This window comes from Lycorma delicatula, chromosome 4 (assembly GCF_047948215.1).
Source record: "Lycorma delicatula isolate Av1 chromosome 4, ASM4794821v1, whole genome shotgun sequence".
Classification (NCBI taxonomy): Eukaryota; Metazoa; Arthropoda; class Insecta; order Hemiptera; family Fulgoridae; genus Lycorma; species Lycorma delicatula.
This window is the reverse complement of record NC_134458.1, coordinates 205,611,590-205,629,595: the sequence shown is the minus strand read 5'-3', so window position 1 is coordinate 205,629,595 and position 18,006 is coordinate 205,611,590. Positions and strand designations below refer to the sequence as shown.

General features: G+C 38.4%; 1 protein-coding gene across 2 annotated transcripts in view; it reads right to left on the bottom strand.

Moving 5' to 3' along the window:
• Positions 1–18,006, bottom strand: part of aay (phosphoserine phosphatase) — a 90,086-nt gene that overhangs the window by 68,137 nt on the left and 3,943 nt on the right. Inside the window, exon 2 of one of the 2 annotated variants that reach the window (XM_075365103.1) lies at positions 408–523. The exons of the other annotated variant lie outside the window; for it this stretch is intronic. The gene's annotated coding sequence lies outside the window, so the exon portion shown is untranslated. The remainder of the gene's footprint in view (positions 1–407; positions 524–18,006) is intronic. 2 annotated transcript variants of the gene reach the window in all.

Here is an 18,006-nt window from a genome sequence, read left to right as displayed (position 1 = left end):
ATAATTTTGATGATTATTAAGTAATAGCATTATGAATATTGTTTACTTTTATGTTGCACCTCTATAAATAATTGTGATTAATAATTACATTAATTAAATAATAAATGTTATGTTATACCATATAATTACTATTTATCAAAAATGTAATTAATGCAGTCAAATTAAGCAAAACAATGTTATATATATATATATATATATATATATATATATATATATATATATATAATATAATATATATATATAAAATTTTTAATATATATATAAAATATAATATATATATAAAAAAATTATATATATATATATATATATATATATAATTTTTTTTATAAAATGATCAGTGTATTAACCGCAGTAAATTCTTTACTATAAACAACAGAAAATATATTTATATAAATTTACTATTTCACCTGTACTTTATATATTAATCACAGTCTGTGTCCAAAACTAATGCAAATTAGACTTTCTTCCTGGCATGTTAAGGCGAGATTGTTTTCAGTACCATACCCTGTAACAGTTCATAAAACTGCCACAACCGCAGATATTATTTAACAATTCATTTTAAATTAATGTTAACAAAAGCACACAAGTAATAAACATAGATAACATGAATTTATCACATAATAACAATAACAATTACAACAACAACAAAAAGGTTAGAATGGAGTTCCATGGTGATTAGACGTGTTTCTTTTAACTCCGTGCTAGTGTTCGTTTTTACGTTCTTTCGGTGTAGTGTGCTTGTTTTTGTTTGTTATTATTTTTTGTTGGATTGATTTGAGTTCAGTTTTCTGCTTTTGTTCCCGTTTTTATTGTTTTATTAATTTAATTAACCTTTATTTACATCTGAGTTGTTTACCATAGCAACGTAGGTTAACAGTGACTATTTCTGTTTTTGATCTTTATATTTTGTTGTGTTGGGTGTTATTTATTATTTACTTATATTTATAATAGATTATATTATACATATATATACATTTTCTGGCGTTTTACGCCAGCTTTAGTTGGTAAATCTAAATATTTGCATAGTTTGTTTACAACGACTGTTTGTTATTTCTTTATTGTTGTCGTTGGAGGATTATCCTGTTCGTTTTTTCTGATGTCCGATTTTGAGGATCCGAAAAGTGTAGAGGACTGCCGTCTAGTTTCGAGGGGAGCAGGAAGGCCGTTGCGGGGTTATATACCTCGCAAATGTTCGTCTGGTGACTCTGAGTCTGGTCTCTCAGTGAGAGGCACTGGTTTAACTTCTAGGAAGGGTCACCGCTCGAGCCTGTTGAAGGTGGTATCGGAGGATACCGGTCGGAAGACGCGTTGTAAGCGGAAGGAAGATAGGGTTACTCGGTTGGAAACCCGCCGGATTGCTGTAGCAGAGTACGCTGGTTCAGACTCTTCTTCGGGGGATGACAGTCCCGATCTCACGAACCGTTGTGTAGTTGAAATGGAAGAGTGTTTTGTGGTGGGAGGCAAATCTAGCCTTAAGCGACAGAAATCGCTGTCCCCGCCGGCAACGTCCTCGCCTGCCATCAAGCGGAGATCGTGTCCAGATGATGGTAGTTCTATGACTTTGACTGCTGAGTCCGGTGGTGATTCTGGTCCTGATCTCCAGAACTGTGGGGCCCAGGAGGTGTGCCCGGAGCTGCTAACCTGGGGATTTGCAACTGTCCTGGAAGATCTATGTTCGCGAGCTGAGGTGTTGGATTCTCTCGTCAAACCGTGTTCTGAAGTTAAGCAGGATATTAAGTCGACGTCTGCGGCCCTGGTTGGCTTGGTGCAGCGGATTAGGCTGATTATTTCAACCGGTTGGCTGAATTAACTACCTCGAAAGACCGAAGTGACCGCACAGGCAGAGGGGTCTGAGAATCAGAGGTTATGTAGCGGTTGTAGAGCGAGAATAAGGCCAGGGTCTGATAAGGCCACCCAGACGCTCAAAAGAATAGGATCTGACGATATCGTCAGGAAAATGGAGGAGGGTGTTGATGACGACGAGGTTCCTCTACTTGTTGCCCAGCACTGGGGCGAGGAAGTTTTCAAGATGGTGAAAATGGCTGATACATCATTAACAGACAAGGAAGGACGAGACGTTGTATTAATACATGATTTGCGACCAATTTCAGCTAAGCTGACGAGTAGGGCTTATCGGATGGCGCCAAGTGTCAGAAGATTGGAGGATAAGTCGGAAATTAAGAGTGGACTATTATTGGATGACAGTCGAGGGGCCAAGGATGTATTCGGTGGTGAGGAAATAGATGTGGGAGATACTATCTATACGATAGTAGTGAACTCAGAGGATGTTGATGGGATGATCAGTCGGCTGACTGCTTCACGAGCATCAGTAAACTAAGAGATATGGGAGTGGAGGCTCCTTTTGTGTCCCGTACTGGTAGAACTGGAGCCGTCTTGAAACGATTGCTGGAGTGCGATGGTAGACAGGCTGGTAAGGAGCGGATGTTATACATCGATGAGTCTACTGGAGAGCGGAAGGCTACTCGACAGGGTGAGCCGTCACGTACAATGTCGATCAGAGCTGAGGGGCGGAGCGTCGCTGAACTGTTCAAATGTATAAAGGAGGAAGGAGTGGACAATAGCGTGGCTGAAGTGCTGTCGGTTAGGAAAGGGAACGCCGATGGAGTACAAATACGTGTCAAGGCGAAACAAGCGGGTCTGTTAGAGCAGTCCATCAGGCAACATGTTGATGGGGTTGCGGTCAGAGAGGTCGGTCGACGAGCTCGCCCTGCATACTATTATATAAAAGATTTGGAGCATGACGCGACAGGTGCTGAGGTGGTCAAGTCGGTGGCGGCATATGCTGGCTGCGTGGAGGCGGATTTGAGAGTTACATACTTGCGGCCGGCTTACGGAGGATCGCAGAATGCCACGATAATGGTGCCTGGATTTGTGGCGCGTAGTTATCCGATGTTCAGAGGATACAGATAGGCTGGATTAATTGCAGAGTGTGCCGGAGGGAGGAGGTGTTTCAGGTGTGGAGAGAATGGCCATATGGCTGCGAAGTGCGGAGGGCCAGACTGGTCTAGACTATGTTTTAGATGTAATGGAGAGGGCCATAAGAGTAGTGGATGTCGGCAGCGGCCAGTTAATACAGAGGTCAAAGCGAAACCACGTGTCGGAGGGGAAGGTGAGGGCTGCAGTGGTGGGAAATCCGCATGTTAATGCGAGTTTTTCAATTTAATGCGAACAGGAGTAGCAGGGCCATGGATGCCTGCTGGGAAATAGCTGTCCGCCGGGGTTGTGAGATTATATTACTGAGTGAGCCGGATCGAAGAACAATCGTTGATGACAGATGGGTGGGTGTCGGCTGATTCCAGTACGGCTATACTGGTCTCCTGTGGTACAGCAGCAGTACATAATAAGGGCGCAGGACCCGGCTGTGTATGGGTGGAACTGGCAAGGGTGGTAATGTTTATTGCGTATTTGTCGCCTAACTCTGACTTTTTAGTTTATGCGAGAATGGTTGATGATTTGGTGGAGGAAATTCCCAGATGGAGGTCGAAAATCGTCGTGGTGGGCGGAGATTTTAATGTTAAGGTTCGGAGTTGGGGATCAGCCATCGATGATCGAAGAGGCAGACTTCTTGAGGACGCTATGGCTTCAGTGGACCTTCAGTGCGTCAATCGAAGGGGCGAAATGACGTTTGAGAGAGGAGGAGTTGGGATTTCTGTCCCAGATCTGACATTTGTGAACATGAGAGGCTTGCAGAGGTTGTTGGAATGGGAAGTGTTGGGGGAGGAGGCCCTCAGTGACCACAGGCTAATAACTTTTGAAATTGGCGATATTATCCAGGAAGAACGGGCAGGCACCAGGTGCGTGAGGTTTCATTCAGGCAGTGTCGCGCAGTTTAACCCACCGGGTTGGTCTAGTGGTGAACACGTCTTCCCAAATCAGCTGATTTGGAAGTCGAGAGTTCCAGCGTTCAAGTCCTAGTAAAGCCAGCTATTTTTACACGGACTTGAATACTAGATCGTGGATGCCGATGTTCTTTGGTGGTTGGGTTTCAATTAACCACACATCTCAGATATGGTCGAACTGAGAATGTACAAGACTATACTTCATTCACACTCATACATATCATCCTAATTCATCCTCTGAAGTATTATCTAACCGGTAGTTACCGGAGGCTAAACAGGAAAAAGAAAGAAAGTGTCGCGCAGTTCATTTTGACTAAAACGCGTCTTCCCAAATCAGCCGAGACTTCCAGCGTTCAAGTCCTAGTAAAGCCAGTTATTTTTACATGGATTTGAATGCTAGATCATGGATACCGGTGTTCTTTGGTGGTTGAGTTTCAATTAACCACACATCTCAGGATTGGTCGAACTGAGAATGTACAAGACTACACTTCATTTACACTCATACACATCATCCTCATTCATCCTCTGAAGTATTATCTAAACGGTAGTTACCGGAGGCTAAACAGGAAAAAGAAAGAAAGTGTCGCGCAGTTCAGGACGACTATTGATTTTGAACTTGGCTGTAGGGAAGACACGGATTTGAATGAGCTGACTGACACAGTTTTCAGGGTGGGAGTGGAAACGGGTGTAATTAAAGAAGTGACTGCAGGGCGTGCAGAGGTATATTGGTGGACTCCTGAACTCGCCGAATTGAGAAGAAGGTGTGTGGTGAGTAGGCGCTGCCTCAAGCGAACGCAGAGGCGGGGTGAGAACATCGAAGAGGAGCTCGGAACGTTACGGCTTGCTAGACGGAACTTTCGTGGAGCAATTGCTGCGTCCAAAAAATGCAAGTGGCAGCAACTGTGTGATGCTGTGGAAATTGATCCGTGGAATGACGCCTATCGTATCGTCACAAAAAAGTTTGGAAGACGGCTGCCACTCCTCACCGATGATGAGCTGAGGAAAGGCGTTGATGAACTGTTTCCGAAAGGAGTAGACTTTCAAAGGGAGGAAATTGTGGTGGAATCAATGGTTCCATTCTCGCTGCAAGACCTGAGTGAGGCGACAAGAGTTGATTAAAGGCGGCAAGAGTCCTGGGCCGGATGGAATCCCCCCGGAGGTCGTAAAAATTGTGGCTGAGACGGTGCCTGGTGTGGTATTGCGTGCAATGAATATGATATTGGAGATGGAGTGGATACCGGAACGGTGGAGAGGTGCAAGGTTAGTGATGCTAAGGAAGACTGCTGGTCCTATGGGGACACAGGTTTCGTTTCGACCACTTTGTTTATTGAATTGCTTTGCGAAGTTGTTTGAAAAGACTTGTTCTTCGAAGACTAAACGACGGCGTAGAGATGGCAGAGGGACCAATTTGGTTTTCGGCCTGGACGCTCAGCGATTGATGCGATCGGTCGAGTGATGAATATTATTCGATCAGCTACGGAGGGCACACGGAGGTCGAGAGAGATAGGAGCGGTCATGCTGTTAGATATACGCAATGCGTTTAATGAGCTGCCATGGTTAGTTATATTTCGTGAACTAGAAGTAAGACGAAGGGTGTTGCACGAATATTTTAAGGACAGATTCGTGGTGGGCAGGTCGGAAGGTGGTGAAACGAAATTTCCGGTGGAGAGGGGTATCCCTCAGGGTTTGGTGTGGGACCGGCCTTGTGGAGCATTGCTTTCGATAATGTTCTAAGGCAGCGCTTTCCGGCGGGCGTCACCCCGGTGACGTTTGCTGATGATTTGGCACTTGTGATTGTGCGCAAAACGGAAGAAGAACTGATGGTGGCCGGTGAAGAAGCGGCTGACGTGGTTAAGAGGTGGCTAATAGCTCATGGTCTACGGCTCGCTGAAGACAAGGTGAAAGTGGTTGTTATGGCTGGAAGACGCAGACTGCATCCATTGCGTTTTAGAGTGGGACACACGATAGTCCATCCTAGTCCAGCCGCGAAGTATTTAGGCGTGTGGCTGGACAAGAACTGATCCTTTACTATACATGTTGAGGAGGCGGCGAGAAAGGGCGAAAATGTGGTGAAGGCGCTGAGCAACATGATGAGAAATAAGGGTGGTCCTCAGACGGGTAAGAGGAAACTGTTGGCCAGTGTGTACTCTTCTGTGGTGTTATATGGAGTTCCTGTATGGCTGGGAGCGTTATCGAGGGCAAGGAACGTGAGGCGTTTGGTTATGCAACAACGTAGGCTGAACATACGTATCATCGCAGGGTATCGTACGATCAGCGCTGAGGCGGCTTCGGTTATAGCTGGAGTACCGCCCATAGACTTACAAGCGCAAATGAGAGCTGCAATAGTGTATGGAGTGGGCAGAAAGGAGGCAATTGACGGTCTATACATGGCTTGGCGTGACAGATGGCGAGATTCGGACAAAGGAAGGTGGACCTATGGGCTAATACGAGACGTCAGGAACTGGGTGGAGCGAAAGCACGGTAATACAGGCTACGAATTCACTCAGTTCCTGTCTGGACATGGATGTTTTTCGAGACTACCTGTACAGGATGGGCAGATGCCATACAAGTCGCTGTCACGATTGCGGCGGACTGGATACAGCAGAGCATGTAGTATTTTTTTGTCCTTGATGGCGCAACTTCCGCGTAGTGCTCGAGGGTCAGGGTGTGGAGGGGGCCAACAGTATAATCGAGGTGATGCTCAGCGATAGCAACAAGTGGGACTGTGTCTCGGCTACGATCGCATCAATGATACGAGAGAAGGCCAATGAAGAGAGGCGACGGCAGACTGAGTTGATGCGAATCTATGGAGGCTTGGAGTTCGACGACGACAACAACAATAATAATAATAATAATAAACTTCAATATGAGTTCGGAATAAGTAAATGCAAGGTACTCCACATTAATAGAGGACAATGGGAAAATCATCCCGAAAAGGAAAACGTAAACAATAAAACTCTTTATAACATGCTCAAAAACGAAACATACAAATACCTAGGCTTCCACCAGAATTTAAAAATCGATTACACACACGTAAAAATGCAACTAAAAAACGAATCCCAAAACCGACTTATTAAACTTTCAAAGACAAAACTAAATTCCAAAAACCTCACCAAAGCCATCAACACATTTGCCATACCCGTCCTCACATACTCCTTTGGAATCATTAAACGGTCACATTCAGATATAGAAAACATTCATATCCTCATCCGCTCAGAACTCACTGAACACAGGATGACACACCCCCGACACATGTAAAGAAAGACTCACCATAATGTGAAAAGGAGGGAAGAAAGGAATCATAAACGTACTATCACTAAACACAAAACAAATACAAACTCTCACGAATTTCTTTCACACGAAGCAAACCAGCTTACATACAACGATAGTAAAAGCAAACAAAAATTACACACATCTCGCCCTATCCCACACAAGCCACGTAACAGACACGTACGATCACAACAAGAAAAAATGAACACCCACTCACAAAAAAACTCCACGGAAAACAAAGATACCACGTCGCAGAAGACCGCATCAACAAAAAACGATCGTACACTTGGTTACAGGACGGTCAGCTCTTTCCCGAAACAGAGGTTTTCCGACTTGCCACCCAAGACCAAGACATAGCAAATCGAAATTACAAAAAGTACATAATCGGCAACCCGCCTGTAACACACGATACATACAGGATGCCATCAACAAGAGGAAACAATGGAACACATCATAGGGGATGCAGAGTTCTAGCCGGAATCGAACTCACAGCCAGACATAACGCAGCATATAAAGTAGTATACCGAGCGCTAGTAACAACATACATACTCGTCGAAAACACAGATCCCTACTATACACACAAACATTCGTACTCGAAAATACAAAATATAGTGGGATGTCAACATTCATACGGATAAAACAATCCTCGCCGATAGACCAGACACCTTCCAAACCGAAAAAGATAAAAACCATCTATCTAACTGTCATTGCTATCCCCGACGACACAAACATCTAAACCAAATACACCAAAAGATATCCAAATTCACCGATTTAGCGATAGAAATAAAAAGCTCTGGAAACAAGAAAACTTCTTCCCCCTCACTAATCTTCCCCCTCATTGTGTCACTCACGGGCCTCCCACCTCTCACTCACCACATCTGGTACAATTAAGACTCAATACATACATAAAGAGAAACTTCCAGAAATCAGCCGTACTCAAAACATGCAGCATTGTCACATCTTTCTTTAATACAGAATCATAATAGTATTTCTACTGACTTGGCAAGTCCGTCAGTGCAGATCAAGACTGCATTCACGCGAGGGAGAAATAAATAACAATAATAATAAAAATTTCGAGTAAAAAAATTGTCGGTTGGAATTACATATTTTTACTTAGTTCTGTGTAACGTAAGTTAATGAAGCTTTTCATTATCCTTTTACGGATATTTCATTATCATTTCACTCTCACACTCTCTCTTTCTTTAGTACACGCCCACATACATTGATAGATTTTGTTAAGAGTTATTCTCAACTATTTTTCGTTACATAATTTTATTTTTTGCTCTCCTTACTTATCCTATGCTAGGATGTTGTAATAATGTGTTCTACACAACTATTCGTATTAATACATAGTAGAAGTTAGAAAAACACAATAGATACATCATTAGGTCTTTTTTGAAAATATTAGTGTTCGTTATTTATTTTATGTATATATATTTTTTACTTGCAATTACTCAGAAATAATGTTGACTTATTTACCTCAAAGCACGTGTGATAATATCGGCATGACATTGAAGTAAAAATATATATTTTCTTAATGTCTATAGATAACTAACACAAACAGTTATGACGTAAAACAAGCCATCCATTATATACGTTATTCAAAATGAATTAACTATTATTTAAATAGCACGTTTCTAAAAAAAGGACACCAGTATCGATTTTAGACGATTAGTATATTGAATTGTAAAGTTATGGAATCAACAAAAAACGCTAAACAAAATAATTATTTTAAAAAAACCGACTAACTAAATTATTATGAAAAACGAACAAAAAATAAACAAGTATTTCTTTCTTTTCTTGTAGGAATTTTTTTTTTGGAATACAGTAAGTTAGTCTCGGCTATAGAAAATGTAATATTACTTGTACATTTTATGTTGTAGTCGGGTGCCTGTGTAAGCTATATGAGATGTTGACTAAAGGTCTCCACTTGGTTAAGACTAACTAGTACCCGAATACAATATAAAATGTAGAAGTAATATTAAATTTCACATAGTCGAGACTAACCTATCCTGAAAAATTCCTGTACGAAAAGAAAGAAAAACTTGTTTAACTCATTTTTGTTCGTTTTTCATAATTATTCTAGGCAAACGCGTACAATTAGTAGTCAGTGGATTTTTAACAATTATTTTATTTTTAAATTATAGATATTTCTTTATTTAAATTTGTGTTTTTTACGGCATTTATCGACGAATAATTGTTTAATAATAGAAAAGATGTTTTCTACTAAAATTTTACAAACAATTCTTGAGCATTTCATTGCAATCTAATTTCATAAGACCGCTTAGCATACGTAAATTTCATAAGCACATTTTTCGAGAAAAGAACGATGCTTACATCTATTTACGAAATTTTGTAAACGTTGGTAAATTTATAACACAAAATATTGTTTAATAAATCTTTTAATGTATTTTTTTTTTATATTTCTGCATTCTCATCTAATTTGTACTTAATTACGTTAATTAATTAAAATAAAATATAATAAGATAAAATTATAAACCTTTAATAATTAACCTTAATTTTATCCAAATATTTTTTAATTAATGTCTAGAAAATGTTTATTTTATTTCGTATTGATTTTATTTATGTATTATTATCGTGTAATTTTATAGAATTGTTATTTTGATGTATTAGTATAGATTCAATTCTCTAATTCGGTTTTATTTATTTAAGACTTTTATGATGTTTTACCACACTGTTTATGATCAATGTTTATCCAAACTTTTTTTTAATCATTCCATGCCAATGATGGATTTACATACCTTTTTCATTTCTGATGTGATTTATATAGAATGTATGTACTGATTTTTTCCTCTAATATTTACGTTTTAATCTGTTTAATAAGTGAACAGTAAGCAACCCCCTCACCAAGCCCAATAATATGAGAAAGATATGTACGACATGTAAATGAGGTGTAGTCTTGTGCAGATTCAGGCCGACATTCCTGAGACGTGTGGTAAAATGAACAATCTAATTTAAATCGGTTAATTTGGGAATTTTTCAAATATACTTACAACTTTAACTAACAAAATTATAGTTTTTTTTTTTTTAAAATGAATGTCTTGTAAGCTAAAACGTTCAAATATCATATTGGCAATATATCTCCGGAGATAATTAACAAACCAAACCGGTTTTTTTTAAATAAGCTTCTTCCGAGTACTTTTAAGCTATTAATTAATTTTTAATTAATTAATTAAGCTAATTAATTTTTAAAATTAATTAGACAAAAATTCGTGAAGATATTATTTGTTTAAAAGCAAAAAGATTGCAAGTACGTTCGAAAAATTCCCTAGGCTCTCCTAATGAACCGATTTAATTTTTTCAAAATGAATTTAAAAGTTTGAGTGCCTTTTATTTGCTATTAAATTTTCAAGTATTTAGAGACTTTATTTCAGGCTCTACACAATTTGGAAAAATCGCATTTTTTTTAAAATCTGGATTGCAAAATTGTTGTGCAAAAGCTGTCAAACAGATCTTGTTGAAATTTGATATGTTGCTTTATCATATCAACAGGTTCTCTGAGGCAAAATCTGAAGGTCCTATTTACAACATGTACTCGCAAAAATTTCCATAAAATTTTTTTTTCTCTTTTTTGAGTTTTTTGCATCAATAATAACGTGTTTTTTGATTTGCAACCGATGATATTGTGTGTAAAATTTATTAACTTTTCCTCTTTCGATCTTTTCTCTAAAATGAACAACTCGAGTGAGTTATCTAGCTACGTTAATAAGAGAAAAAATGGATATTTTTACGATTTTTTTACATTTTGTTTAACAAATATTTAAGCACACCTTTTTCAACCGGTGCATAACGAGATAATCATTTCTGATATTCCGGAGGTATTAAAGCAAAAATTAGTAACCATATAGAAAAAGTCCAAATATGCCCACTTTAAAACAGATACCACCTGGGCTAAAAAGAATTGAATAGTTCTAAATTATTTAATATTGATTTTTCATCAAATAATGATATTAACAAGTTTACTCGTCAACCAAACTGCTTTGTAAACATTACCAAACATCTACCAAAAGTGGTCATTAAAGATAACAGATTTCCAAATCGGTTCCCCAAGGAACTTATATATACCATTATACAAAATGAAATATCATAGATTATATAAAATTTATTTTCTCAAATTTTTATTATACTCTTAGTTTCTTCACGAAGGAACATACTTTATGTAAGTTACAAGATCAGCATGATGAGAAATTATATTTAAAGCAAGGTTGAAGAAGCTGTTGCCAAAGAAACTAAACATTTCTTGAAATATGTAAATAGCATTGATAATTATAGATCTATTCCATCAACCTTATGCTGTAATAATGAATCTGCTGATAATGGACAAGACATTGTTTACCTTTATGCTAAGAAATTTACAAGTGTGAATGATTTGACTTTAACAAAAGTAGATTTTAATTATAATGATTGTCTCAGTAACACAACTCTTAACAAATGACAAGGTTTCTAATTTTAATGATAAGTGTGGTGTAGGCCTGGATAATATCCATCTGAAATTTATAAAAAAAAATACTTTTCTTTTGTTGTACCATTTTTAACTGAACTATTTACTTTAACCCTCTCAACTGGAACATTCCCTGAATGTTGACAAGCTCATTTATAACTCAACTCTAATAAAAAGGTGATGTCTCTGATAGTAATAATAATAAGTGCAGCATTTTGCTAAATTAATTGACTACCTTGTTTTGGATTCAAATTACATCATATGCGTATTGAAATTCATTGTACCACAACAGCGTTGATTTCTTGTAGGGAAATCTACTCAAACGAATCTAAGCATGACTACTGAAATTATTGTTGACTCAGTTACCAATGGTTATAATTCAGATTCAATTCATACTGACTTTAGATGCCTTTGATATAGGTAATACTGATTTACTTGTAGAATGTTACATACTTTTGATGTACATGGTAATTTACTCAACTGGTTTGCTTCTTTTCGTGTTAATAAAATTCAGTATGTTGAAATAAATAATTTAATTTCTGATCTGATAAAAGTTAACACACCTTGGTCCACCCTTTTTCAGTATTTATATTAATGATTGTCAAAAATTAAAAAATTCTAAATAGTTATTATTTGCCAATGACATGAAAATTTATAAGCAGATTGCTAACTCTTTAATAAACAGTTTTTACAAATTGGTTTAATTTTTTTGTTGGGATGGTGTAGAAAAAATGAACTTTTAACAAGTTCTTTCACATATCTTTTGGTAGAGATACTCCACATTTTAATTATAATTTTAATTTACATTTTAGTTTTAATTAGATAATAAATACTGTTTCACTTGTTATGAATATCAAGAATTTTTGCATTATTTTTTGATAAAAAGATATCATATTATCTCTTCAAATTCACATTGAATTTACTCTATTAAAAGCAATTAAAAAAAAATTAACTTTAACAAAAGATTCTCTAAACATTTTTTAAATATTGATACATTTAGGACACTATTTTTATTTTGTTTGTCCATTCTTACTTATTGTTCTGTTACATGGCGTCCACACACTGTGGTCCTAAAACAATTACTTGAAAAATATTGTCATTCTTTTTTATGTTACTTGGTATGTAGAATTGATTCTCTGATGCGTTATTCTGATCAGAATTTTACAAATATCTAATTTATTAAAGGTATTTAGTACTGGAACTGCTACGGAAAGAGTTGATCTTCTTTATGTATACAGTTTACTTATAAATCATTATAATTGCCCTGAATTGCTACAGTTGTTTGATTTTTACATACATGTTCATTTATTAAGAGGTAATAATTAATATTTTTACTTGTCCAAGGCTATAATTTGCCGCTCAACCATCATACATTGTCATAGTCATCTATCATACTTTTGTAATCAACATTGCAACAGTTTGATATTTATAATTGTAATCAATAATCCACTGAGATTTACTTTCAAAAAATGTTTTGTGACAGGAATGATTTATTTTGTATTGTTACCTAATATTATTTATTTTATTATAATTTAATTGTATCAATGGAATTTTTCCTGTAAATAAATAAATATAGGTTATTATCCCCCTACTCCTGAATAAAATTGCACAAGCACATAGCCGAAGTGTTGTACTAATGTAATGTAATCGTCTAATTAGTACAAAAGTATGATTTTGAGTCCAGAAACACAAAAACGGGTTTTTGTTCCCACCCCTTTATGAGGGTTTGAATAAGACCAAACACAATCAGAAAGTATATTAGCTGTCTAAGGAATATTAACTTATTTGAGTATTTAACTATCCTTTGAATAAAAGTTTGAGTTATGGGACCCATAGGACCAAAATCAATTGGCATCAATACCTGATTTATGCAATATTAAATTTGTTGAGTTGATCGATCCATTTGACTCTAATGAAAAATAAATCAAATGTTTGCGAAGATTTAAAATAATTAATGTATCTTTTAGATAATTTACTTTATTTCTGGATTAATTTTCTAAAATTATTATGCTCCGCAACCACTGTTCCAAGGAATAAGGAATTACATCATTGTGTTTGTCTCTGTGCAAATCCAAAAATGTATTAATTATAAATAGCATATTAGAGTTTATATTGATTTTTTAATTCAATTTGAATCTGTTTCGCAAAACATAAGGGTTTCAGTACATATAATATACAGTTTACTTAATTATACTGGATTGTAGACTTGGTGGAAAGCCCTACACAGATTTTTATTTGAAAATCAAGCCACAGTGATAAAAATACACTTGAAGCATCTTATCTCGTACCATTAAGAGTAGCTAAGATGTCTAAACCCCACACAATTGCAGAAAACCTCATTTGGCCTGCTGCAATTGATATGGTCGGTGTTTTAATAAGCGTAGAAGAAGCAAAAAAACTGAAAAGTTCCGCTTTCTAACGACACAGTATCAAGCAAATCGATGACATGACTGCCGATGTTCACGATCAGGTAATTGAGAGAGTTCAAGGGAATTTTTTAGTATTCAATTTGATGTATGAAAAGATGTGGCAAACATTTCTCAGTTCTTATGTTTTGTGAGATATGAAAGCGATGTGGACAGATCAACAAAGAAAATATGTTGTTTTACAAATCAATACCTGGTCATGCAACAGGACAATGTATTTAGGTGTTTTTTATGAAGCTGCTAAAAACTATAACATAGACTGGACAAAAATTCTGTATTGCAGTATGTAATGATGGTGTGCAAAGGCGATAACAAGAAAGAACAGTGAATATCTGAAAAAATTAAAAGATCGTCTTATATACCAAAGAAGGAATGGACGAACTACTTCCTTCAGAGACATGCTCTTGCCACAAAAAATAAGCCGGAAAATCTAATATTCTTTGTAAAGCTGTAAAAAATGTTAATTTTATTAAAAGTCGACAATTAAAGAATGGGCTGTTTGCTAAAATAGGCGAAAGAGAAAAATCTTTCCATATAGAAGTACGATGGTTGTCGCGGCGAAAGTGTTAACCCGGTTGATGAATTAATAATATTTTTTCAGGATAAACAAACATCATTCTCATTGTTTTTACAGAATAATGAGTATATGTTGCTACTGGCTAACTTAGATGATGTATTTTCGCATTTAAACGACTTGAATGTGAATTTACAAAGACGAAATACAGACATTTTATTAATGACGGACAAAGTTCAGGCTTTCATTAAGAAGCTTGATATCTGGATTATTCCCCTTCAAAGTAAAAATTCTGATATTTTTCTACTCACTTTCCATTATATTAAGAAAAAATTGGCTGAAGAAGACGCTATTATTCACCACAGCATAGCATAAAGGATATTACTCAAAGGATAGCATAAAGATGAATTTGCGTAAGCTAATAATTCAGTTGGCGCAGTACTTCCCGGAAGATAAAAATGATTTCTTGAAGAGATGGGTACTGAATCCATTTAATGAAATAATCTTTGCCGCTGGCTAAATTACCAGTTGAGATTCACGACAATCTCATCGAAAAATCTGGCGATTTAATTTTTTGAACTGAAGATTAGATACGTTTTGGAAATTTAGCCACAGAAGCGTTGAAAATATTAATCCCTTTCGCCACGTCTTTTGTCTCTGTGAAAAGGGTTTTCGTCTACGGTTGCGCTTAAAATTAAATGTAGGAATCGTCTTTTATCACTTGAAAACGGTTTGCTTTTGTTTGTTTTCAACGTAGATTCATGAATGGGAAAACTTTTAATAAAAAAACAAACGCAAACATCTAATTAATTTATTTTCTTTACATGTGTACTTATAGATGTTAAATAAAATGTTTATAATAAATGACTTTTTTTCATAAAATGATTTCATTATTGTTAACGTTTAAAGTTTTAGGAAAATTTCGCGACTCCCTATCATATCACCGCGATCCCTTGGGAGTCTGAACACCACGGTTGAGAAACGTTGATTTAGGCGAAACGAAGAGTCAAATAATTTAATCTTTCGGTGTTTAGAATTTATGATTGTTTTGCTTGGCATTTCTCCTGCCACTACCCGATTGGGACGCCCTAAAGCATATGATCGAATGTCTGTGCCACATACGGCGACTGACCCTCGAACAGATTAGCGACCAGTATCCTAACATAGCTCCTAGAGCTTACCTAACAGCGTGAGCGGACTAAGCGTGCTGCCACACACCATCGGCTTACGTGTCCCAACCGCTCACTTGTCATATATTTACTAAAATGGGTAAGCGTGCTCTGTCAACTACTAAAAATATATATGACATCAATAATATAATTTATTTTTTCTACGCAGCAATTCGCCACGCATAGGTCGCTGAATGCTAGCAAGTACCTTCCACCATTTTATAGCGCTTGGAGCCATAATAATTGGCTGGTGGTCAGCCATACTCAGGATTACCCACGGCAATGTGGTAAGAGTCTTCCCTTAAGCAAACTACCGATGCCGGTTGAACAAAGCAATCGCATCTAGGAACTCCCACACGGTCCGACAATACGGCTCTCGGCACATTGTCTCGCCGCTTATGAGTAGCCAATTTTCCCCTTGACCCCAAAGGCCCGGAGTGGCCCGATCACTTTTCCCCCCCAAGAGCAGGGCACTCAAACATCAGATGTCCATTTGATTGGACCTCCCCGCAGACGCACAGCTCATCAGCTGCCAGGCGGAACCGAAACAGATATTGGTTCAACATAGCGTGGTTGCTGAGCACCCGGGCACGCGTTGCTCTTAAAAACGAGCTCGTGACATACCATCCCCCCAAATCCTGTATAAACTTACACAAGGATCTTCCCTCAGTCGTGGTGTCCCATTCCAGCTGTCATGCTTCCATCGCGAGGCTCTGCAGTCTCTTTCACAGGCAGGAGATGGGTAACTGAACGAAATTTAGATCCGGTGCATTTTGATCACCGTTCCGCTCCGGTAGTGGTCCGGCTCGAAACTGCATCCCAAATACCACGGCCTCCGGGCCTCTTCGCAATTTACACATGGCTGTCCGAAATTTCACCCTAAATCGATTGGGAAAACCTTTTCCAATACGGTGGTAGCCTCGTAGGAGGTTGTTTTAAAAGCACCAGTGTGCATACAATTAAGGCTCTGCGCTGGGCACTCCTTAAATTTTAAAGAGATGCTTTATTCATACCCAACCTATGCGCCCAAACGGGTGCCGCATAAGAAGTCATGATTTCGAAGACACCTCGGTACACCTTGAACATTTGACGGCCCGACAACCCATAGTCTTTCCGAGCAATCCTCCTAAGTTTATGCGTCACCGAGACGGCGTCCGCCGTTGCTTACCTAATGTGGTTGCTAAACAGCAACTTTTCATCAAACAAAACACCTAGGTACTTATGAACTCTAACTCGACTGATTACACAGCCTTCATATTTAATATGGTGGTAACGAATTTACGATAATTTGTCTGCACCCTTGAGAAGCATAAACTTCGTCTTGGGCACAGAAATCTTTATATTTTGTATGTCCACCCAGCCCTCTGCGTTTGACAAGGACGCCTGCGCCCGGTCTTCTAGCTGTGGTCGTGAATTACCACGAACTAAAAGGAGTCATCGGCAAAAGCCTGAGCCGTGACCCCTTATGGAAATATCAATCTCAGAAATCCGTCGAATACCAGGTTTCACAGCAGAGGAACAAGAACAGAACCCTACGGGCTTTCCCTGGTAAAGGAGTTTTCCACAACTAGGTGTGCATCCTTCAGAGGAGGCTCTGGCTCCTTCATATGCAAGAATGAGGGTTAGTCGGGGTGCTCCAATGATGCATTTATGACCCTCAGGTGTGAGACGGGGGAAGCGGCGGTTTGCCGGCTGCGCGCAAGGCGTAGCAGGCAACCTAGTGTAGGGCCGGGAAGGTAGTCTCTCAGTAGAGGGATGTAGTGGTCGTCCAGAAGGGAGGGCTACTGCATCTTGATGAAACTGAGAGGACCCCGATGGGATGCCACAGAAAAGGCAAGACAGGGGGGCAGTGGACTGCCACGACACTCTGACATTCCTGCGCATAGCCTAACGGCGGAGGCCGGGGATGTTGGACAGAGCCGTTCGGTTAGACAAATAGTCACGTACCACGGCCTGCAGAACTATCGGAACATTGCGGCGTTCCAACTCATAGAGAGCAGAACTCCAACACAAGGAAGGAAATGCTACCTCTATGTCTATAAAAATTGCCAAAACATATTTATAGTCGGCGTTTTCCACCTCAGCAAGAGCATTTAAGATGCAATCCTCGGTGCCAACCCTCTTCATGAAGCCATATTGGCCTCGATTTAGAAAACTGTTCATATCGCTGTTTTCCCAGAGCCGTTCCACAACCAGCCTTTCCAGCAACTTGCCGATTACCGGCAAGAGGCTGATGGGTCGATAACTACCGATCTCACTAGAATCCTTTCATGGTTTTAGGAGCACCCTCACCAAAGCCACTTTC